This window comes from Ranitomeya variabilis, chromosome 3 (genome assembly GCF_051348905.1).
Source record: "Ranitomeya variabilis isolate aRanVar5 chromosome 3, aRanVar5.hap1, whole genome shotgun sequence".
NCBI classification, from domain to species: domain Eukaryota; kingdom Metazoa; phylum Chordata; class Amphibia; order Anura; family Dendrobatidae; genus Ranitomeya; species Ranitomeya variabilis.
The window spans coordinates 692,167,324-692,191,726 of record NC_135234.1 but is presented as its reverse complement, the minus strand read 5'-3'; the positions used below and the strand labels follow the sequence as shown (position 1 = coordinate 692,191,726).

At 45.8% G+C, this 24,403-nt stretch overlaps 1 protein-coding gene across 8 annotated transcripts in view; it reads left to right on the top strand.

The window, feature by feature from the left end:
- LOC143817058 (serine/threonine-protein kinase Nek5-like) overlaps positions 1-24,403 on the top strand; it is a 163,845-nt gene that overhangs the window by 7,899 nt on the left and 131,543 nt on the right. The window contains exon 1 of one of the 8 annotated variants that reach the window (XM_077298133.1): positions 21,247-21,527. The exons of the other annotated variants lie outside the window; for them this stretch is intronic. The gene's annotated coding sequence lies outside the window, so the exon portion shown is untranslated. Of the gene's footprint in view, positions 1-21,246; positions 21,528-24,403 lie in introns of those variants that run through there. 8 annotated transcript variants of the gene reach the window in all.

The window sequence follows — 24,403 nt, the reverse complement described above, 5'->3', positions numbered from 1 at the left end:
ACACAGTGAGGAAGGCAATATACTACATGGCTGGGCAATATAGTACGTGACTGGGCAATATACTACTTGGCTCTGTGCTGTATATACTACGTCACTGTGCTATATACCACGTAGCTGGGCAATATACTACGTGGCTGGCTAATATACTACGTCACTGGGCAATATACTACGTAGCTGGCTAATATACGACGTCACTGGGCAATATACTACGTGGCTGGGCAATATACTACGTGGCTGGGCAATATAGTACGTGGCTGTGCAATATACTACGTGACTGGGCAATATACTACGTGGCTGGGCAATATACTACATGGCTGGGCAATATAGTACGTGGCTGTGCAATATACTACGTGGCTCAGCAATATACTACATGGCTGGGCAATATAGTACGTGGCTGTGCAATATATTACATTGCTGGGCAATATACTACGTGGCTGGGCAGTATACTACATGGCTGGGCAATATAGTATGTGCTTGTGCAATATACTACGTGGCTGGGCAATATACTACGTAGCTGGGCAATATACTACGTGACTGGGCAATATACTACGTCCCTGGGCAATATACTATGTCACTGGGCAATATACTATGTCACTGGGCAATATACTACCTGGCTGCATAATATACTATGTAGCTGGGCAATATACTACGTGACTGGGCAATATACTACGTCCCTGGGCAATATACTACGTCACTGGGCAATATACTATGTCACTGGGCAATATACTATGTCACTGGGCAATATTGTTGTGAATTTGGATTCTGGGCTCCCCCGGTGGCTACTGGTGGAATTGAACTTGTGACATCATCTTCCCTGTTCACCTGTTCTGATTAGATCTGGGTGTCGCTATATAACCTGGCTTCTCTGTTAGATGCTTGCCGGTCAACAATGTTATCAGAAGCCTCTCTGTGCTTGTTCCTGCTCCCAGACATCTACTAGATAAGTTGGACATTCGTCCATGTTTTGTTTTTGTATTTTGGTTCCAGTTCACAGCTGCAGTTTCGTTACTGTGTCTGGAAAGCTCTTGTTGATCAGGAATTGCCACTCTGGTATTATGAGTTAATGCCAGAGTCCTAAAGTAATTTCTGGATGTGTTTTGTTAGGGTTTTCTACTGACCATGAAAGTATGCTTTCTGTCTTCTGCTATCTAGAAAGCGGACCTCAAATTTGCTAAAACTATTTTCCTGCTGCGTTTGTTGTTTCATCTCATATCACCGCCAATATATGTGGGGGGCCTCTGTCTCCTTTTTGGGCATTTCTCTAGAGGTGAGTCAGGTCTTATATTTCCCTCTGCTAGCATTATTTAGTTCTCCGGCCGGCGCTGGGCATATAGGGATAAAAAGTAGGACATGCTACCTGGCTACTTCTAGATGATGCGGTAGGTTTTAGTTCATGGTCAGTATAGTTACATCTTCCAAGAGCTTGTTCCTATAGAGGCTTATGCTAGTTCTCTGGCCATGGAGATCATGACAGTTTGACCGGCCCACTAAAGGGTTAAAATCCTTGGCTGAGAAAGGAGAGAAATAAGAAGTCTGCTGAGAGTTTTTTTTTTTTTTTTTTTTTTCTCTGTGCTCTTAATTGGATCACTTGCCAGTCTGTCTATGCTGCAGTCTTTCTTTTTTTTCTCTCTCCTTATAATCTTTGAATGGCTTTGTGTTCACCTGTTAATAATGGATCTTCAGAGTGTAACTGCAGGTTTGAATAATCTCACCACGAAAGTACAAAATTTGCAAGATTTTATTATTCATGCTCCGGTATCTGAGCCGAGAATTCCTTTGCCGGAATTCTTCTCAGGGAATAGATCTAGCTTTCAGAATTTTAGAAATAATTGTAAGCTATTTTTGTCCCTGAAATCTCGTTCTGCTGGAGACCCTGCACAGCAGGTTGGGATTGTGATTTCCTTGCTCCGCGGCGACCCTCAAGACTGGGCTTTTGCATTGGCACCAGGGGATCCTGCGTTGCGCAATGTGGATGCGTTTTTTTTGGCCTTGGGCTTGCTGTATGAGGAACCTCATTTGGAACTTCAGGCAGAAAAAACTTTGATGTCCCTATCGCAGGGGCAAGATGAAGCTGAAATTTACTGCCAAAGATTCCGTAAATGGTCTGTGCTTACTCAGTGGAATGAGTGTGCCTTGGCGGCTACTTTCAGAGAGGGTCTCTCTGATGCCATTAAGGATGTTATGGTGGGGTTCCCTGTGCCTGCGGGTCTGAATGAGTCCATGACAATGGCCATTCAGATCGATAGGCGTCTGCGGGAGCGCAAACCAGTGCACCATCTGGCGGTGTCCACTGAGAAGACGCCAGAAAGCATGCAGTGTGATAGAATTCTGTCCAGAAGCGAGCGGCAGAATTTTAGACGGAAAAATGGGTTGTGTTTCTATTGTGGGGATTCTACTCATGTTATATCAGCATGCTCTAAGCGTACTAAAAAGCTTGATAAATCCGTTTCCATTGGCACTTTACAGTCTAAATTTATTTTGTCTGTGACCCTGATTTGCTCTTTGTCATCTATTACTACTGACGCCTATATCGACTCTGGCGCCGCTTTGAGTCTTATGGATTGGTCCTTTGCCAATCGTTGTGGGTATGATTTAGAGCCTTTGGAAACTCTTATTCCTCTGAAGGGGATTGACTCCACCCCATTGGCTAATAATAAACCACAATACTGGACACAAGTGACTATGTGTATTAATCCGGATCACCAGGAGACTATTCGTTTTCTAGTGCTGTATAATCTACATGAGGATTTGGTGCTGGGATTGCCATGGCTGCAGTCTCACAACCCAGTCCTTGACTGGAGAGCTATGTCTGTGTTGAGCTGGGGATGTAAGGGGACTCATGGGGACGTACCTTTGGTGTCCATTTCATCATCTATCCCCTCTGAAATCCCTGAGTTCCTGTCTGACTATCGTGACGTCTTTGAAGAACCCAAGCTTGGTTCACTACCTCCGCACCGTGAGTGCGATTGTGCTATAGATTTAATTCCGGGTAGTAAATACCCAAAGGGTCGTTTATTTAATCTGTCTGTGCCTGAACATACTGCTATGCGAGAATATATAAAGGAGTCCTTGGAAAAGGGACATATTCGTCCATCGTCATCTCCCTTAGGAGCCGGTTTTTTCTTTGTGTCAAAAAAAGACGGCTCTTTGAGACCATGTATTGATTATCGGCTTTTGAATAAAATCACGGTTAAATATCAATACCCATTGCCGTTGCTGACTGATTTGTTTGCTCGCATAAAGGGGGCCAAGTGGTTCTCTAAGATTGATCTCCGTGGGGCGTATAATTTGGTGCGGATCAGGCAGGGGGATGAGTGGAAAACCGCATTTAATACGCCCGAGGGCCACTTTGAGTATTTGGTGATGCCTTTTGGTCTTTCTAATGCCCCTTCAGTCTTCCAGTCCTTTATGCATGATATTTTCCGCGATTTTTTGGATAAATTTATGATAGTGTATCTGGATGATATTCTGATTTTTTCGGATGACTGGGACTCTCATGTCCGGCAAGTTAAGAGGGTTTTTCAGGTTTTGCGGTCTAATTCTCTGTGTGTCAAGGGTTCTAAGTGCGTTTTTGGGGTTCAGAGAATTTCCTTTTTGGGATATATTTTTTCTCCCTCTTCCATTGAGATGGATCCTGTCAAGGTTCAAGCTATTTGTGATTGGACGCAGCCCTCTTCTCTTAAAAGTCTTCAGAAATTTTTGGGCTTTGCCAACTTTTATCGTCGATTTATTTCTGGTTTTTCGGATGTCGTTAAGCCATTGACCGATTTGACTAGACAGGGTGCTGATGTTGCTAATTGGTCCCCTGATGCTGTGGAGGCCTTTCAGGAGCTTAAGCGCTGTTTTTCTTCTGCCCCTGTGTTGCGTCAGCCTGATGTGACTCTTCCTTTTCAGGTTGAGGTCGACGCTTCTGAGATCGGAGCTGGGGCAGTGTTGTCGCAGAAAAGTTCTGACTGCGCCGTGATGAGGCCTTGTGCCTTCTTTTCCCGTAAATTTTCGCCCGCTGAGCGGAATTATGATGTTGGGAATCGGGAGCTTTTGGCCATGAAGTGGGCGTTTGAGGAGTGGCGCCATTGGCTCGAGGGGGCCAGACATCAGGTGGTGGTATTGACTGACCACAAAAATTTGATTTATCTTGAGACCGCCAGGCGCCTGAATCCTAGACAGGCGCGCTGGTCATTATTTTTTTCTCGGTTTAATTTTGTGGTATCGTACCTACCAGGTTCTAAGAATGTTAAGGCGGATGCCCTTTCTAGGAGTTTTGAGCCTGATTCACCTGGCAACTCTGACCCCACAGGTATTCTTAAGGAGGGAGTTATCTTGTCAGCCGTTTCTCCAGACCTGCGGCGGGCCTTGCAGGAGTTTCAGGCGGATAGACCGGATCGTTGTCCGCCTGATAGGCTGTTTGTTCCTGATGATTGGACCAGTAAAGTCATCTCTGAGGTGCATTCTTCTGCGTTGGCAGGTCATCCTGGAATTTTTGGTACCAGGGATTTGGTGGCAAGATCCTTCTGGTGGCCTTCCCTGTCACGAGATGTGCGAGGCTTTGTGCAGTCTTGTGACGTTTGTGCTCGGGCCAAGCCTTGTTGTTCTCGGGCTAGTGGATTATTGTTGCCCTTGCCTATTCCTAAGAGGCCTTGGACACACATCTCGATGGATTTTATTTCAGATCTGCCTGTTTCTCAGAAGATGTCTGTCATCTGGGTGGTGTGTGACCGTTTTTCTAAGATGGTTCATTTGGTTCCCCTGCCCAAATTGCCTTCTTCTTCCGAGTTGGTGCCCCTGTTTTTTCAAAATGTTGTTCGTTTGCATGGTATTCCTGAGAATATCGTTTCTGACAGAGGAACCCAATTTGTGTCTAGATTTTGGCGGGCATTTTGTGCTAGGATGGGCATAGATTTGTCTTTTTCGTCTGCTTTTCACCCTCAGACTAATGGCCAGACCGAGCGGACTAATCAGACCCTGGAGACATATCTGAGGTGTTTTGTGTCTGCTGACCAGGATGATTGGGTTGCTTTTTTGCCATTGGCGGAGTTCGCCCTCAATAATCGGGCCAGCTCTGCCACCTTGGTTTCCCCGTTTTTCTGTAATTCGGGGTTCCATCCTCGATTTTCCTCCGGTCAGATGGAATCCTCGGATTGTCCTGGAGTGGATGCGGTGGTGGAGAGATTGCATCATATCTGGGGGCAGGTGATGGACAATTTAAAGTTGTCCCAGGAGAAGACTCAGCTTTTTGCCAACCGTCACCGTCGTGTTGGTCCTCGGCTTTGTGTTGGAGATTTGGTGTGGTTGTCTTCTCGTTTTGTCCCTATGAGGGTCTCATCTCCTAAGTTTAAGCCTCGGTTCATCGGTCCGTATAAAATATTGGAGATTCTTAACCCTGTTTCCTTCCGTTTGGACCTCCCTGCATCCTTTTCTATTCATAACGTTTTTCATCGGTCGTTATTGCGCAGGTATGAGGCACCGGTTGTGCCTTCCGTTGAGCCTCCTGCTCCGGTGTTGGTGGAGGGTGAGTTGGAGTACGTTGTGGAAAAAATCCTAGACTCCCGTGTTTCCAGACGGAGACTCCAGTATCTGGTCAAGTGGAAGGGATACGGCCAGGAGGATAATTCTTGGGTCACTGCATCTGATGTTCATGCCTCTGATCTGGTTCGTGCCTTTCATAGGGCCCATCCTGATCGCCCTGGTGGTTCTGGTGAGGGTTCGGTGCCCCCTCCTTGAGGGGGGGGTACTGTTGTGAATTTGGATTCTGGGCTCCCCCGGTGGCTACTGGTGGAATTGAACTTGTGACATCATCTTCCCTGTTCACCTGTTCTGATTAGATCTGGGTGTCGCTATATAACCTGGCTTCTCTGTTAGATGCTTGCCGGTCAACAATGTTATCAGAAGCCTCTCTGTGCTTGTTCCTGCTCCCAGACATCTACTAGATAAGTTGGACATTCGTCCATGTTTTGTTTTTGTATTTTGGTTCCAGTTCACAGCTGCAGTTTCGTTACTGTGTCTGGAAAGCTCTTGTTGATCAGGAATTGCCACTCTGGTATTATGAGTTAATGCCAGAGTCCTAAAGTAATTTCTGGATGTGTTTTGTTAGGGTTTTCTACTGACCATGAAAGTATGCTTTCTGTCTTCTGCTATCTAGAAAGCGGACCTCAAATTTGCTAAAACTATTTTCCTGCTGCGTTTGTTGTTTCATCTCATATCACCGCCAATATATGTGGGGGGCCTCTGTCTCCTTTTTGGGCATTTCTCTAGAGGTGAGTCAGGTCTTATATTTCCCTCTGCTAGCATTATTTAGTTCTCCGGCCGGCGCTGGGCATATAGGGATAAAAAGTAGGACATGCTACCTGGCTACTTCTAGATGATGCGGTAGGTTTTAGTTCATGGTCAGTATAGTTACATCTTCCAAGAGCTTGTTCCTATAGAGGCTTATGCTAGTTCTCTGGCCATGGAGATCATGACACAATATACTACGTGGCTGGGCAGTATACTACATGGCTGGGCAATATAGTATGTGCTTGTGCAATATACTATGTGGCTGGGCAATATACTACGTCACTGGGCAATATACTACGTGACTGGGCAATATACTACGTCCCTGGGCAATATACTATGTCACTGGGCAATATACTATGTCACTGGGCAATATACTACGTGGCTGCATAATATACTACGTAGCTGGGCAATATACTACGTGACTGGGCAATATACTACGTCCCTGGGCAATATACTACGTCACTGGGCAATATACTATGTCACTGGGCAATATACTACGTGGCTGCGCAATATACTACGTAGCTGGGCAATATACTACGTTGCTGGGCAATATACTACGTGGCTGTGCAATATACTACGTGACTGGGCAATATACTATGTCACTGGGCAATATACTACGTAGCTGGGCAATATACTACGTGACTGGGCAATATACTACGTGGCTGGGCAATATACTACGTAGCTGGGCAATATACTACGTGGCTGGGCAATATACTACTAACTGGGCAATATACTACGTAGCTGGGCAATATACTACGTGACTGGGCAATATACTACGTGGCTGGGCAATATACTACGTAGCTGGGCAATATACTACGTGGCTGGGCAATATACTACGTGGGTGTTAAAGGGGCCCATGAAAACCTAGAGCCGACCCTGGTGACAACGCACATCAAGATGAATACCGGCTGCTACTGTGACAGGGCCCTCTGCTCTGTGTCAGGCCATGTGTTGAAGTCACATAGCAGTTTTGTTAAATGACTCCTGCAGCCTTTGATAGGCCGGCGACCTTTCAATGTTACTGCTATGTGACGTCAGCGCGCGGCCTGTCACAGAGCAGAGCGCCCTGTCACAGCTGCAGTCGGCAGCCATTGTAACGACCACGCCGAATATGAAGCCAAAAGAGGATGCTGGGGAGCGCAAGAAGGTGAGAAGAATCCCCCCCTCTGTAGTTGGGCAAGGTAGTGTCCATAGGAACGGACATAGGGGCCCAGGGAGGGTACATTAAATAAAGGGGCCCAGGATGAGGACATTATTACTGGAAGTGCTAACCTCTGAACCGTGCTGCCCTAATATGTCATATTATTCGGTCACTATGTGGTGGTAATATGTGATCTGGTCATGGTGTGGCGGTATTTGTCCCTTGTATGTAGTATTATTTGGTCACTATGTGGTCTGATCATGGTGTGGCGGTATTTCTTCCTGTATGTGGTATTATTGGTCTTGGTATAGTGGATTGTGTTGTGTATGGCGGTCATTTGTTCTCTCTGATATTAGGAGAAGATTCTTATTTCCATTAGAGTTTTAATGCTTTGTACACAGTGGCGGAGATGCACTTAGGGTACTGTCACACAGTACCATTTTGATCGCTACGACGGCACGATCCGTGACGTCGCAGCGATCGTATGATTATCGCTCCAGCGTCGTAGACTGCGGTCACACGTTGCAATCACGGCGCTGGAGCGATGCCGAAGTCCCCGGTAACCAGGGTAAACATCGGGTAACTAAGCGCAGGGCCGCGCTTAGTAACCCGATGTTTACCGTGGTTACCAGCGTAAACGTAAAAAACCAAACAGTACATACTTACATTCCGGTGTCTGTCCCCGGCGTTCTGCTTCTCTCCACTGTGTAAGCGCCATAGCCGGCAAGCACAGCGGTGACGTCAGACGTCACCGCTGTGCTCGCTTTCCGGCTGGCAGACGCTCACACAGTGGAGAGAAGCTGAGACGCTGGAGGACAGACACCGGAATGTAAGTATGTACTGTTTGTTTTTTTACGTTTACGCTGGTAACCACGGTAAACATCGGGTTACTAAGCGCGGCCCTGCGCTTAGTTACCCGATGTTTACCCTGGTTACAAGCGAACACATCGCTGGATCGCTGTCACACACAACGATCCAGCGATGTCAGCGGGTGATCAAGCGACGAAAGAAAGTTCCACACGATCTGCTACGACGTACGATTCTCAGCAGGATCCCTGATCGCTGCTGCGTGTCAGACACTGCGATATCGTAACGATATCGCTAGAACGTCACGAATCGTACCGTCGTAGCGATCAAAATGGTACTGTGTGACAGTACCCTTACAGGGGGTTTCCTGTGGAAAAAAGTAATCAGCTCTCCACAGGATAAGTGATAACGTATTGATTAGTGGGGGTCTGACTGCTTGGACCCATTCAGCAAAATGTGGAACTTTTCATCCCCATTAGTCTGGAGTGGCATGTCCGACTAGATCACTGATCCATTCATTCCCTCAGTGGCTGCACTTGTTTTTTTCTGGAAGCCCCAAAGAGAATGAATGGAGCTGCGGTCAGATATCCCACCTACCGCTGCATTTTAAAATAGGGATAAAAGTGTCCTGTCAGGGATAAAACTTCCCCATTCTTCCGATCGGTGCAGTTTCTAATGGTCGGACCTAAGCGATCACCTATCCTGTGGAGCCCATGCATCAGTGATAACTTGTTTTAACCAAGAACCCCATTAATGTAAACTACCGTAATTATACATCCCAGTTATTGGGGCACACAGTAGATGTGCAGCAGCCACCAGTGTTTTACAGCCGATGCTCCACTATAATGACAGATATTTGCATATAGCTGTAGGGTGGGCCCCTAGAGTCCATTCCTCTGGTGGGCCCCAGACACCCCAGTCCGACCCTGCTCACAGGGCACACCTGTGAAATGAAAACCATTTTCGGTGACTACCTCTTGAAGACATTAAAAAAGAGAATGCCACGAGTGTGCAAAGCAGTCATCAAAGCAAAAGGTGGCTACTTTGAATAACCTAGAATATGAAACATAATTTCAGTTGTTTCACACTTTTTTGTTAAGTATATAATTCCACATGTGTTAATTCATAGTTTTGATGCCTTCAGTGTGAATGTACAATTTTCATAGTCATGAACATAAAGAAAAATCTTTAAATGAGAAGGTGTGTCCAAACTTTTGGTCTGTACTGTATATATTTTTGTAAATAATTGTAAAGTGTGTTATTTAATTATTCTACCTGTGTTCTGGTCATTTACTGATTAATAAAGACCTGTTACATATTTGACTGGACTTCTTTTTATTTTCACACTTGCCTAACTAGTAGAGATGTAAGCTCTCTAATTGGTTCTTCTTTCATGTTATTTATGATTACAGCGATACCTCATTTATATCTTTTTTTTATATTTTGGCGCTTTTATACAATAAAAACTTTTTATATAAAAAAATATTTTTGCATCGCTTTATTCTGAGGGCTATAACTTTTTTTATTTTTTCGCTGTATAGCAGCTTGTTTTTTGCAGGACAAGATGATGTTTTCAGCGGTACCATGTTTATTTATATCCGTGTTTTTGATTGCGTGTTATTCGCCTTTTTGTTTGGCGGTATGATGATAATCATTGTTTTTTGCCTGGCGACTGCCCGATCGTCCAGATCTGCTCTCCCAGGGGCCGATTTACCACCAGAACTCAGCGACACTGTGTTTAACGGCTTGGCTGCTGAATCCTGGGTTCTGACCCAGGCTGGTTTTTCACAACAGGTCACTTTCACAATGATCAGTGCTCGTAAGCCTGCGTCGGTACGCATTCATCACCGTACCTGGAAGACATTTTTTGCTTGGTGCAAAGCTCGTGGACGTCCACCCCTCGTCTTCTCTATTCCCACCATTTTAGAGTTCCTACAGACCGGTCTGGACTCAGGCCTGACGCTCAGCTCACTCAAGGGGCATATTTCTGCCTTATCGGTCTTATTCCAACGTAGGATTGCGACAAAACCTCAGGTGAAGACGTTCGTTCAAGGGTTACACATGTGCTTCCTCCCTATCGCATGCCTTTAGACCCTTGGGACCTTAACTTGGTCCTTGGAGTCTTACAGGAAGCTCCTTTTGAACCGCTTCAGGACATTTCACTCACCTTTCTGTCCTGAAAAGTTGCTTTTCTCGTGGCGATCACATCAATCAGTCGAGTTTCGGAGCTGGCTGCTCTGTCTTGTCGGGCACCTTTCCTTATTTTCCATCAGGACAAGGTTGTTCTCAGGCAGTCCCCATCCTTTTTGCCTAAGGTTGTCTCATCCTTCCACCTTAACGAGGACATTGTTCTCCCTTCATTTTGTCCGACTACAGTCCACAGGGTGGAAATGGCTCTCCATACTCTGGATGTAGTCATTGCTGTGAGAAGGTACGTATCGAGGACGACATCCTTCCGAAGGTCAGATTCTTTGTTCGTGCTTCCTGAGTGGCACAGAAAGGGCCTAGCCGCTTCAAAGGCCACAATAGCTGGGTGGATTCATTCCACCATTCAGGAGTCCTACCGCATCAGAGGTAAGCCTATCCCAGCGGGGATCAGAGTGCACTCCACTCGGTCAGTGGGTGCTTCCTGGGCAGTTCGGCATCAGGCGTCGGCGGAGCAGGTCTGTAAAGCCGCGACCTGGTCCAGCCTACATACTTTCTCAAAACACTATAATGTTCGTACCCAAGCTTCAGCTGATGCGGGGCCAGGCAGAAGAATTCTGCAGGCTGCGGTGGCGCACATTTAGGCAGCTGTTACGTGAAGCCTGATGTTTTCCCCACCCAGGGAATGCTTTGGGACATCCCATGGTCCTGCGTCCCCCAATGAGGGAAAGGAGAAACGGGGATTTTTTTGTGTACTCACTGTAAAATCCTTTTCTTCGAGCCACTCATTGGGTGACACAGCACCCACCCTGTTAGCCTAATGGCTTGTGCTTGTTTTAGTTTGACATGTTGTACTCTTAAGTGTGGTTAATGTTCTCCTACTGCTTTTGCACTGAACTGGTTCTTTGGGAGCCAGCATGAATGTGTATACTGCAGACGAGAAGCTAACTTTCTTTGTTTTAACTTAGTGTCAGCCTATTAGTGGCAGCAGCATACACCCCACGGTCTGTGTCTCCCAATGAGTGGCTTGGAGAAAAGGATTTTACAGTGAGTACACAAAAATCCCTGTTTTTTTGTTATTTTTTTACCAATGTCTGATCGTTTGGGGACTAGGCAACAAGCCATGATCCCTCACCCACCCTTGGTTACCTAAGGCAGGATTAATGTGCAATGTTTGTTTGTTTTTTTTCACAGCTTTTTTTTTATTAAAAATTAAATTTAAATTAAAGTTGGCCTGATGTTACTTTAAAGTCTACAGCTAATTACTGAGAAGTCTACTGCCCGATCCATGAGCACTGGCTGTATGATTTCAGCCATGTATGTCTGACTCTTAAACACTGCAGTGTTTCAGAGAAATAACATACATTACCAGCCACAAGGGACCGAGCTGGACAGGAGACTAGTCTAAAGATGGATCTCTGGCAGCTGCCACAAACTAAGAGGTCTCTCCCTATACATCCACGCTGGGAGAGACCGCTTAAGGGGAGTTGGCAAGGAGAAGCCACTGGGAACAGACTCTGGTCCCGGACGGCTTTTAACCCCTTTCTGACATTAGACATACTATCCCGTTGAGGTGGGGTGGGCCCGTATGACCACCGACGGGATAGTACGTCATATGCAATCGGCTGCGCTCAAAAAACTATTTTTTGCAATAAAAAGCGTCTTTTAGTGTGTGACAGCTGCACTATGCCCCGGGACATAGTGCGGCGGCGCATGCGCACTAATGCTTTTCGGCTTTGCGCGCAGTTGGGCAAAGCATACTGTGCGTGCGCGAGGCAAGATTGCATTGCGCACGCATGTACTACGGAGGAAACCAACTGCAATTCAAGAAACTATTGCAGCCAGCGGGAAAGGAAGGGGTGAATGAAACAAGAGAAAACACCGCCCATCGGACTGGACACAGGGCCTGCCAAATTCAAGTGACATCGTCCCTTTAAGTGTGTGTGGCTGACTTTGTGGAGATAGAGCTCCTGTATGGTGGTGGTGCGTGTATTTGTCACATTAGGTGTTCAATCTTATAGTCTGTGTTTGCTCAAATCTCGTGCAGTTTGGGGTGATATCAGACTTTGGTGTAGCCATGCATTATGCACACTCTATATTACTCTTTATGATTAGTTTAAGTATTCTCACACATTTAGCCAATCAATGTATATGGCGGGCCCGGTGTGCTGTTTAATCAGTGTTGCCGGTGAGTGTTCATCTGCCAGCCAAATAGCATGATCAGTCTGTACACTCCCCCGGCCATTCAGCCCAGCTGGTGAGTCCCACTGGTCAATCAATAGATTCATCCTGCGCCCACCCTCTGATCAATCAGAGTAGGCAACTGACCCCCTTCCAACCACGGGCCCTGTCCCATCCAACCACGGACCCTGCCCCTTTTAGCCACAGGCCTTGCACCGCTCCTTCTTCCTGTGATGGGGCAGCACCATTTTCCCTCGGCATTCACCCCTGATGGTTCTTCCTCTATTGCTCCTCGGCTTGCTCCATGCACAGGCCTGAATTGTGCTTTCAGTCACAATCCTGTCGGGGCTTAACATGCTACACGGGGCTACATGGGTCCTTCCATTACTTCTTCTATATCCAACATCCTGGTGGCAATTGTCACCAACCAACCTATGGCTATTGGCCCAGTGTCACATCCATGGCCTAACATGGAGGCTATCCAAACACCCTTGGATCGGGTTCGCCAGACTGCCCTTGTTGCCCTTCGGTAAGCACAGGATTTTCAGAGGTCAGTCTATAGCGATTTACACTTCTGGCACCACCAGCACTTGTGGTCATTTGCGCACTCTACTGTGAAATAGGCTACAGCCTTGTCGCTGCGTGGGCTGAGTTTGCCAGGGTGGTTATTGTTCTGGTATGCAGTTGTAAAGCGACTAAAGGTTTCCTCCCAGTCCTTGGTATGTTAACTACTTTCCTGAGTGAGACCTACAAACTGAGGCTGTACAGTCGAGCGAACCTAGCAGAGAACCCTGCAACCGAGATGCTTCTGTCTACTGTCCTGAAAGGATAGACCCTCTTGCTGAGACCTCCCAATTGGCTAGAAAGGGGAATCCCACAGAGTACACTGGAAACCCAGAGGTCATTCAGACTGCCTTTTTGAGGGAGTCAAACTCTCTAGATGAGTCCTCGCAGCCGTGCAAATTCCACAGGTGTACTTACAACTTGGATCAACTAGGTGGATCAACTTTGAGGGTTGAAGGCGAAGCTGGGGTGGAGCCTGTGCGGAGACTCAAGTGGGCCCGAAAATGTTGCCAGTATAGGGCACCGAAATTCCTGGTGGCAGCCCTGGTCGGACGGCATCCCATGTACATTAGACAGTCGTCCGAACCAGTCGATATCGGAGCGTTCAGCTGAAGTTAGTCTAATATGTATAGGACCTTTAAGTCTTCACCCATTTGGATTATTTCACAGCATTTTTTAGGCCACTTACGGTCGTTATTAGTCTGAAATCTAATGATATCAGCAATGAGCATTCTTGGCTCTGACATTGGTTATTACTAGCCCTTTAAAACAGATGGTCTGCTATGATACATTACAGTAATGACTGGCACAACATGTGCTAAATTTACTGTGTCACATCACCTCATTTCTACTTTGTGAGGAGGGCAAGGATACTTTCATTTTCTGGATATACAGATTAGAGCAGCCCAGGTACATGACACAGTACGGTAAGTTACCAGTTTTGGTACATGAGTGATCATTTTCTTGACAGCTTTAAAGAGACGCGCCGATGTAATTATAGACTTAAACACAGTATTGTATATTAAAGGAGGGGATGTACCTATTTGCTTATGTATGTCTAAAAGTGGGGAGGTTTTTAATGAGGCTGAATTCCATCTTAACTTTCATTCCTTTTATAGTTTTGGTACCCCTTAGTTTTTTCCTCCACTAATAGGGTTTCCAGTGCAATATACAAAATTTAGGTTAATGGTGTTGCCAACTTTGAGAAAAGTGGGTCTCAAACTCTGTAAAATACATTTTGCAGGTACTCGGCCTTCCCGGGTAGAGCACCTGGGTAGAACGCATGCCCTACTCATCTCCGTTGGCAAGCAGTGACTGGCCAAAACGGTGACCTGCACTTTTGGCGTGACTTCACCAAAACACTGGGACTGAAATGGCGTTGGGCAGCCAGCACTGTACCAAGGACCGGTGCAGGAACTGCCTGCTACCAACATGCACCAGTCTGGGTTGTACATCAGGCCAGACTAGCGCATGCTGCATTTTTTTTTTCCATTCCTACCTGAGGTCCGTGTGGAAAATTGCTCATGTGTATTAGAGAACAGGTTAACATTTGTCCATGTGCATCAATGTCTCATCACAGAAATTGTAGTAATTATCTGTAATATTATATTTTTCAAGAAAAACATCCAACCCCTACTTGTACATTTAGGCTGGGTTCACATTGCGTTAATGTGTGCACGCTAACGGACAGCGTTGCACGGCGAAAATGTCGCAATTAACGCCGTGCAACGGGTCCGTTAGCGCACCCATTGACAGCAATGTAAATTTCGCCTGTAGCGCATCGCTAGCGCGTGCCTTTTTCGGCTCGCGCTAGCGATGTGCCGTTCTTTTGTGACGCGCCGCGGACGCTGCAAGCAGCGTCCGCCGCGCGCCCGAGGTCCGTTCCCCGCTCTCGCAGATCAGGGAACTGCGAGAGCGGGGACGTTAACGCGACCCCTGAACGCGGCCCCGAAAAATCCATTGCGTTAGCGCAATCCGCTAGCGCTAGCGCTAAACGGATTGCCCTAACGCAATGTGAACCTAGCCTTACTAAATCGATCAATACAACATCATGTGGCAGAGAGTTCTATAGTACCACTGCTTTTATGGTAAAGAATTGCTGCCTGAGTTTCCCCACCTATTTAATTTAGAGGGTTTTGAATGGTGGAAACAGGTATAAGGCTGGTGGCCCATATTCTTACTGGTCTTACTGGTTATGCTCTTTGCACAGCTTCAAGAGGAATTTGGTGTGTACCACACTGATTTTTACAAGTTCTTGAAGTAGCAACATGCTGACTATGTGAAGTCGTTGGAGGTGACAGACCCCTGAATAGAATAATACACCTTTTTGCCAACATGATAATTCATCAGGATTATTTCAATGCAATACCAATCATTGTACTAAATAGTGCTGTCAAAATACCCGGTGCAGAGTAAAGAAAAAAATGGAAATGGGACATTGGGGCCCACTGAAGAAGAACAATGGAATTTTTCTAATCCTATATTTATTGAATTAGACAAAAGAAAGTCAAAACAATTCTAAATGAATGAGGGTGGACATAAAGAGCAACCAGGATCCGCTCATCTCCAGTAGTTTCCATTTCTGAGCAGAACAACTATATTTTAGGGTAAAACCAAAAGATGTGAGAATGTGCACCTATGTGTAGAGCCTTTCCAACAAATGTTCGAATCAGCTAACCCTAATGGTTTAAGAATTCAGGTGCTCTCTAACAGAGGGAAGTGTTTGTAAGAGTTTTCCTGTAGGAGTGTACATCTGGAAAAACCATTTGAGTTTAATTAAATAGCTTTTGATTCATTTTTAGAAAAGGCTACTTTTAAGTCTTTCTCCCAAGAGAGTAAGTAAGCTGGTTTGGAGAACTTTGTAGAGAAACTTAGATTGTTTTATACATTTTGGAAAACAACCTTGGCATAGAGAGTAGCGATGAGCGAACCCGTGGATGTTCGGGTTCGCTGGCTTCAATGAACATACATTAAAAATTTGGGGCCGGGTCCAAAGAGGCAGGGGAGGAGGAATCCAACACTTTTTTTTTTTTTTTTTTTTGAGGGTGGGGGTGGGTGAGCGGTTTGTTTTTGCTTAGCAACTGACTTAAAAGATGATAGAGTACAATTAAAAATCTAGAACTAGGGGACGGAGGTCCAAGGGGAGTAGGCTGAAATGGAGGTGTAGGTAGAAGAGGCTTAGGAGGAAGATGTAGCCAACACTTGTTTTGTGGTTTGTTCGTTTTTTTGTTTTTGTTGGGGGGGGGAATACTTTGAAAGCAAGCACTCTGTATACAAGCTGTGTAATACTCTGCACTTTTTGGGGGTTGAAAACCATGAGGATAGCGTCAAATAGGGGACATAGCCGTGTTGCTAGTGGTGGAGTCTGCTGGAGAGAGAGTACGTGGTCGTCAATCTGTGCCTGCTACCCAGGCTGTGGAGTTGGAGTCGGTGTTCATTTAGGTGGAGTCAGAGTCCGTATAAAATGGACCAACTCTGACTCCTAAAATATAGAATACATTGGGTACAGTGGTACAATGCAGGATGTGCTGTAAATTTTTTAATAATAATTTGGGAAAGTTATGAAATGTCCCATAAATGTCTGTTCTGTTCCTGATCTAAGGATCTCGGCTGTTAGTGGCGATGAATCTGTGCTGCACTTTATGCACATGATCAGTAGTGACCAGTACTGTGGGGTCTGAGTCGAGAGTCAGGGAAATTGAGAAGACAGAGGTTTGGCTTACCGACTCCACTGCCCTGACTACTACACACCCAAATTAAACACCTTCCTATGGTGCACACAAGCGACAGGGCATTCTGCATAATTTTGTAGGCACGAGTACCGCGGGACAAATGGTGAGGCCAGAACAAGTAGAGATGGTTTTAGGTTGGATGGCGGAGAGTGACTTCAGTTCATTCACTTTGTCTTCCACCCAGTCCCCTGCTGAAAGCCCATGGGCATCTGTCTTCCACCTCACCCCCTTGCAAATCAGGCAAGCAGTCTGAGCCCCACTTTTTGTTGATGCTGCTGGCTGTGGTTTCGATGGCCATCCACTTGGACCTGGCCAACAATTGGAAGAAATTGAGTGCACTGATGCCCAACCACTTGTTCTGATGGATAGGAGTACGTGGAACAAGAAGTGCAAACGGTCAACAGACCACTGCAGCACATTTGTGATGTGTGTAGTCTGGCAAGAAGAACAGGGGTAAGGACTGTGTGGAACATCATGTGGAGGATTATTATTACTATTAAAAAATTTTTAGAGCACTATTGATTTCATGGTGCTGTACATGAGGAGAGGTTGCATACAAAACACAAATAGAAATTACAATGAACAAACTAAACCTGATACAGGTAAAGGGGGAGAGGACCCTACCCTTCCAGCCTTACATTCTACGGATAATGGGGAAGCAGACAGTAGGTTCGGGGGTTGCAGCAGCTCTGATGTAAGGTGTCAGCGGGGTCATTGCAGGCTGTAAGCTGTTCTGAAGACATGGTTTTGAAGATCATCTTCAAATTTCAGAATGTAAGGGATAATCGGATGTGTTGGGCGATAGAATTTTACAGGATGGGGGGATACTTGAGAGAATTCTTGCAGGCGATTGGCTGAGGAACATACGATTGTGGAGGAGAGGAGGTCTTGGGAGGACCAGAGCGTACGTGGTGAGAGATTAGTTGAGAGATATATGGGGGAGACAGATTATGGACTGCTTTGTAGGTCAGTGTTAGTAGCTTGAAGTGGAACTGAGAGACAACGAAGGCAGAAGCAGAGGAGAGAAGCAGATGAGTAGCAAGGACTGTAGTGGATTACAGTTGGGCATATATATATCTGCAATATACAGATAAACTAGACCATTTTTTCTGGTGTTATCAGTCTGCTAGTGATCAGTTCCCCGAGTGGGGTATAAACTGATCGGTGTCAGTTTTTGTGGCGTACAGTGCAACATCCAATTAAGATGTGGGGTTTGTGTGATTATGCTGAGATGAAATTGTAAAACTGTATGGTATATGAAAAAGTTGGAAAGGACTCTGGAAAGTTGAGAGACATCGCAATAACACATTAATGATAATGCACAAAAAATATTTCCGAAAAATATCTAACTAAGGGACATCTAAAAGCATGCTGAGATAACACTGTATAAAGTATCTAGTATTGAATTGGTCTGTTAAGGGGCTGCAAATCAATAAACCTCAGGAAAGAGATACTGCAGGATCTTGTTAAATGAGGTTGGAGTGATATTTGGAGTTAATACACTGGGCAGCCCCATTTCTGTTACATATTATGTGCCCATAGTTTTTTATATGAGCTGGTATCCCCTGTTAACAAATTTTGGTTCTGGACTAGTTTAGATCTCTGATTGGGATAGCTCTCGTTAAAAGAAGATCAATACTCCAGATCACCAATAGAGACTGTTAGGGATACTTAGGGTGAGCCACCGTTGAGCGGGGGCGCCACATTGCGATCAAGAGGGTGCCAACCTCCGCTGATAGGCAGGGATCACCCTAGGGATTTGCTTGATGCATATACGTGGTCATATAAGGACCTTATGTACCAGATCATTCTTTTTCATTTTTTCATTTCTGCACTAGATTTAATGTGGTTATGGTATTCTGCAATTATTTATCCCTATAGGTTTGTGTAAGGTTGAATACCTGTATGAATACGGGATTCTAGGGTTGAGGTACTATTTAGGTATCCCCCATTGGTGTGTACATTAGGGTTTATTAGGGATAAAAGGGTAAGCCGCCGAGGAGCGGGGGCGCCATATTGCGTTCAAGAGGGTGCCAACCTCCGCAGGTAGGTAGGGATTAGGAAGGGACGGGTAGGACACAATAGGGACACCCATACCCCTCCCTCCCCCTACCATTTCATGTGAGTATATTTAGTGTATTATTTTTGCCTGGTGTTTAAGTTTTAGGACATTGTTGCATTTTAATAATTTAATAAAATAGTGATTTTATGGTATTAGTTTTGTTTGTTGTAAGACGTGATTAGTAGGGTAGCTGAGTTATGGACAGACTGGATAGGTGCGATGATGCGATGGGGTTGATGCAGTGCTAGACCCCTCATGGAGTCACAGCCATCTGAGTGATGTGGGCAGTTCGCAGGAAGAGGTGGATGTCACGCTGCCCCAGCTGCACAGCAAAAGAGGGGTTCTGTATAACCAATAAAATCTGATTAAACTAAAAATAATACAATACTAATATCACCATAAGTGCCATTATACACAGAAGATCTTTTCTTAGTATGCAGTGTCTGTATACAGGTAATGCTGTGATCACTGGTGATATTATACACAGGAGCTATTTATACAGTATTAGTGCACAGGTAATACAGTGATCAGCAGTGACATTGTACACCTGAGCGCTGTATATTTTGTACAGGTAATACAGTGATCAATGACATTATACACAGGAGCTCTGTATACAGTATCAGTGAAAAAGTAATACAGTGATCACTGGTGACATTGTACACAGGAGCTCTGTATATAGTGTCAGTGTACAGGTAAAACAGTGCTCACTAGTGACATTGTACACAGGACCATTGCATATAGTATACAGTGTATAGTGTCAGTGTACAGGTAACACACTGACTCACCAGTGACATCTCTATGTGAAGTCCTTCATCTTTGTTTTCATCTTCAGCCAGCACAGACTGCCATCACTTCTTCCAGCCAGGGCTCGTCTCTGCAGGAAATAAGTTATCTAGCGCACCGCTTGCAGATTAATTTTTTCCCATCTTCTACACCAGATAAAGAAAAAAGACGACATAGTGTAGCTCTGCAGAGTAACAGGACCGCCCCCCATTTAAAACAGTATCCTCAAAAAATAAAATAAATACATCGCTGCAGTAATAATATCCCTTAAATAGCCCCTATGGTAATAATATCCCCCATCCTGGCCCCTGTGTGTCTCATTCCTGGCTCCAGCCATATGTTCTCCCATCCTGAGTATGCATTCTGCCCCCATATGATCTCTCCATCCTGCCCCATATGATCTCTCCATCCTGCCCCATCTGTCTCCATTGTATCATCTTGCCCCACGATACTGCCCCATCTGTCCCATGATCCTGCCCCATTTGTCTCCATCCAGCCCCACGTCTCCATCCTGCCCCACGTCACATGGTGTAGAATCATGGGGAAGGATGGAGACTCATGGTCAATGTGTCTCTATCTTGTCATCGAAACATTGCGGCTTGACGCTTTCAATAAAAATGTAAAAAACAATTTCTCCTTACCTAGCCGCGATCCAGCGGAAAGGTTCCCTCCTGGCATTTCAAGCGCGGACTCGCTGGTAAATGACAATGATGTCATACGCCAGTGATGTGAGCACTGACGTCAGCTGCCAGCCTTTGATTGGCTGGCGGCTTTTAACTATTGTTGCCTTGCGGGCCGGCACAGCAATAGAGTTTAACTGAACCTGCATCTCAAACGCAGGTTAAATTACTGATCCGGCAGAATCCTGCCGCTGGGGCCCAGTGAACAGAAGAGACTGGGCCCAATGTGAGCCCCCTCTGCTCATCGGGCCCCTTACGCCAGTCATGGCAGTAATACCCTGATGGCAGGCCTTGTCATCAATGTAGTATAATGCACAGCCATTGCTAACTAGGTATATCTATCACTATTTTTGTGTGTAGGGAAATATATGCCTTGGGGCTTGTCAGTCAATGCGGGGGGCACGGTTACTACTGTTGTCACAATACACTGAGCGGTGACTAAAGCCGCGACAGCCCACTGAAAGCCCGAGCCTACCGGGAGGAATAAAGGTAATTTCCTTCCGGGTGCCGGGCAGGTTCAGAACGCTATTAAACAGGTCAATAGCATTTTTATACATGACAGGTTCCCTTTAACACCACTGTAAGTTTTAGACATGAGTGCTGCAGCTCTCCGCCCACCACCTCTCACATTTACTGAATGGGACTGTTATTGGGGTTGTAATTACGCACTTTGAGTCCTACTTTTAATTTTGCCGAGGGACACACTTTATCTAAAACCGGCACATCTTCCAGTATGCTCTGATCTCTTTCCGGACATGCCGGGACTAGTAGTAATTTCTCTATACCTGGAGAGACACCGCTTGGATCTGGATACCATATACAATTCTCATACATTTTGTATAAATTGGAAAAATTTAATCTGTCACCTGATGGACCTGAAGTTTCCCACTTTGACATTCTCAACTTTTGTAATAAAATATTCATCAGGATGTTGTGTAATCTTCAACCTGTGTTCTTGATCCTGATTTTTTTTTTTTTTTAAATTGAGGTTTCCTTGTTTAGCTATGTAAGGCGACACCAGGGGGGAGGATTAGATGAAGGTGAATACAGGACTACAACTTCCATGATGCATCTGGAGAGGGCTGGTGCTTGTGTACCTGTTCAGAGGCTTGTGTTGTATTGTGATCATCCGGAGGTAGACAGGCGGCCAGCAGCTGCTGGTGAGTACATGGCGGGGGTGATCAAGGTGTGACCCGGCATTATACAGAGGGTGAGTGATTGTTCTACTGGGGTAGGAGCATTCCTAGAGGTGCGCTCCTTCATTCCATATGTTGTGTCTTGTATCCCTAGAAACCAGAGGAGGAGCAGTGAGGATGTAATGCTGAGAACAAGGGGGACTGAGCTAACAATGTGCACAAAAAACAAATATTGTATCTAAAAGAGCAAATACAAACCAACATGTCACTATGAAATGTGTCTGTGTCTGGGAAAGCTGGGTGACAAGCGATACATTACAAAGTGGTCACTCAGCTTTCCTAAATACTTCACTGCTAGGAAAATGTGACATTCAAAACAAAGGGAAATCAGGGTGAAAATGCGTATTCATACTGCAAACAATAAAGAAAGCGAAACACTTAAAACTTAAAACGAAGAATAAAATTCAATAATAACACTGAAATCAGTTGAAAATAAATTTCAGTGTAATGCCACAGGGTCAGGCAGCTACGTGTTACCACAGCACCATTGTTTACAGAGCAATTAGACGTACAGGCCACATAACATCTTAGGGATCTATTCATCACTTGCATTTTTGTTTTGATTTTTAAGTTCCTTTTCTTTTTTTGTGTGTGACTTATATATTTGCTGACATTTGTGCCCCAAATTCTTCAAAATGATGCACACGGTTTATGAATTTTGCACAAAATGAGAAATCCCTTTTTTGCACTTTTTCATATCCTAAAGTTGCATGTTCTGTTAAAATGCCTGCTGTACATACTCCGAGGAGGGACAGAGTATATATACAGTGTCATGTAAAAGATTGGGCAAAATTACTGCTATTGCAGTTAAGCAAGTTGAAGATGAAATGATCTCTAAAAGGTCTAAAGTTAAAGATTAAACATTTCCTTTGTATTTTAGGCAAAAAAAATAGATTAAACTAGATGGGCATTTCCTGAAGGAAATACATGGTTCTTGAACAGCGCTACCAGCTTTACAGCAGCACTTTTCACACACGGGACCAGGGGGGCCACTTACTTTTCCACACCCGGGACCAGGGGAGCACTTACTTTTCCACACCCGGGACCGGGGCGCACTTACTTTTCCACACCTGGGACCGGGGCGCACTTACTTTTGCACACGGGGCCGGGGGCGCACTTACTTTTGCACACGGGGCCGGGGGCGCACTTACTTTTGCACACGGGGCCGGGGGCGCACTTACTTTTGCACACGGGGCCGGGGGCGCACTTACTTTTGCACACGGGGCCGGGGGCGCACTTACTTTTGCACACGGGGCCGGGGGCGCACTTACTTTTGCACACGGGGCCGGGGGCGCACTTACTTTTGCACACGGGCCGGGGGCGCACTTACTTTTGCACACGGGGCCGGGGGCGCACTTACTTTTGCACACGGGGCCGGGGGCGCACTTACTTTTGCACACGGGGCCGGGGGCGCACTTACTTTTGCACACGGGGCCGGGGGCGCACTTACTTTTGCACACGGGGCCGGGGACGCACTTACTTTTGCACACGGGGCCGGGGGCGCACTTACTTTTGCACACGGTGACGGGGGCGCACTTACTTTTGCACACGGGGCCGGGGGCGCACTTACTTTTGCACACGGGGCCGGGGGCGCACTTACTTTTGCACACGGGGCCGGGGGCGCACTTACTTTTAACACACGGGGCCGGGGGGCACTTACTTTTCACACACGGGGCCGGGGGGCACTTACTTTTCACAAACGGGGCCGGGGGGCACTTACTTTTCACACACGGGACGAGAGGGTGTCATAGTCACTTTATTCTGATGTTTGACTTTGATAAATGATCATGTCCTAAAATGGACACCATACATTTGCATAGCTGCCATCTTTGGAAGGTCAAGTTGGGGGTAATGGAAAGTTCGCCATTATTTCCTATGGGAATTTTTTTTTTTAAAATGCGATTTAAATAAAATCCACATATCGGATCGACTATAAAAGTCATAGCACACCTGTCCCCACCGAGGCCTTCGGAACGGGGTCTCTGCGCTGAGCGGTTTGGGCCGCATTAATTGCGGAAAACGCGGAGAAGAATAATAATAAAATATAAGAAATCGGATTACAATATGTTGCTTGAACCTAGGAGGTTCAAGCACCATAATAAATATATATTGTCACCTTTTAAAAATTACAAAAAGGGGGCTATGCAAACGTTTGGGCAGCTTTGAAGACTTTTGTGAACAGATAACTTTCACTAACGTTTCAGACCTTAACCACTTTCTGACATCGGGTCTAACAGTACGCCGATGTCGGACTCCCTCCCTTTGATGTGGTCTCCGGCGGAGCCCACATCTTTTTCGGCACATGTCAGCTGTTTTGAACAACTGACATGTGCCTCTAACAACCACAGGTGGAATCGCGATCTACACACGGCTGTTAACTAGTTAAATGCCACTGTCAATCTCTAACAGCGGCTTTTAACGCGTGCTTCCAGCAAGCGCACCAGAAGTCCCACCCATCGGTGACCTCGTCACGTGATCGCGTGTCACCGATGGGTTCACATTATAACCAGAGGTCTCCAGCAGACCTCTATGGTTGTCACTGCCGGATTACTATGAGCGCCGCCTGATGGTTGGCACTCATACCAAGTGACCAATTCAGCTACATGCAGGCGATCTGGTCATCGCCTGTATGTAGCAGAGCCGATCGGATTACTGCAGCTTCTAGTTTCCCATGGAGACTATTGAAGCATGCCAAAAGTAAAATAAATAAATAAATAAATAAATAAATAATTCAAATCGCCCCCCTTTCGACCCCTTCAAAATAAAACAATAAAAAAAAAATCAGCCATACACATATTTGGTATCGCCGCGTTCAGAATCGTCCGATCTATCAATATAAA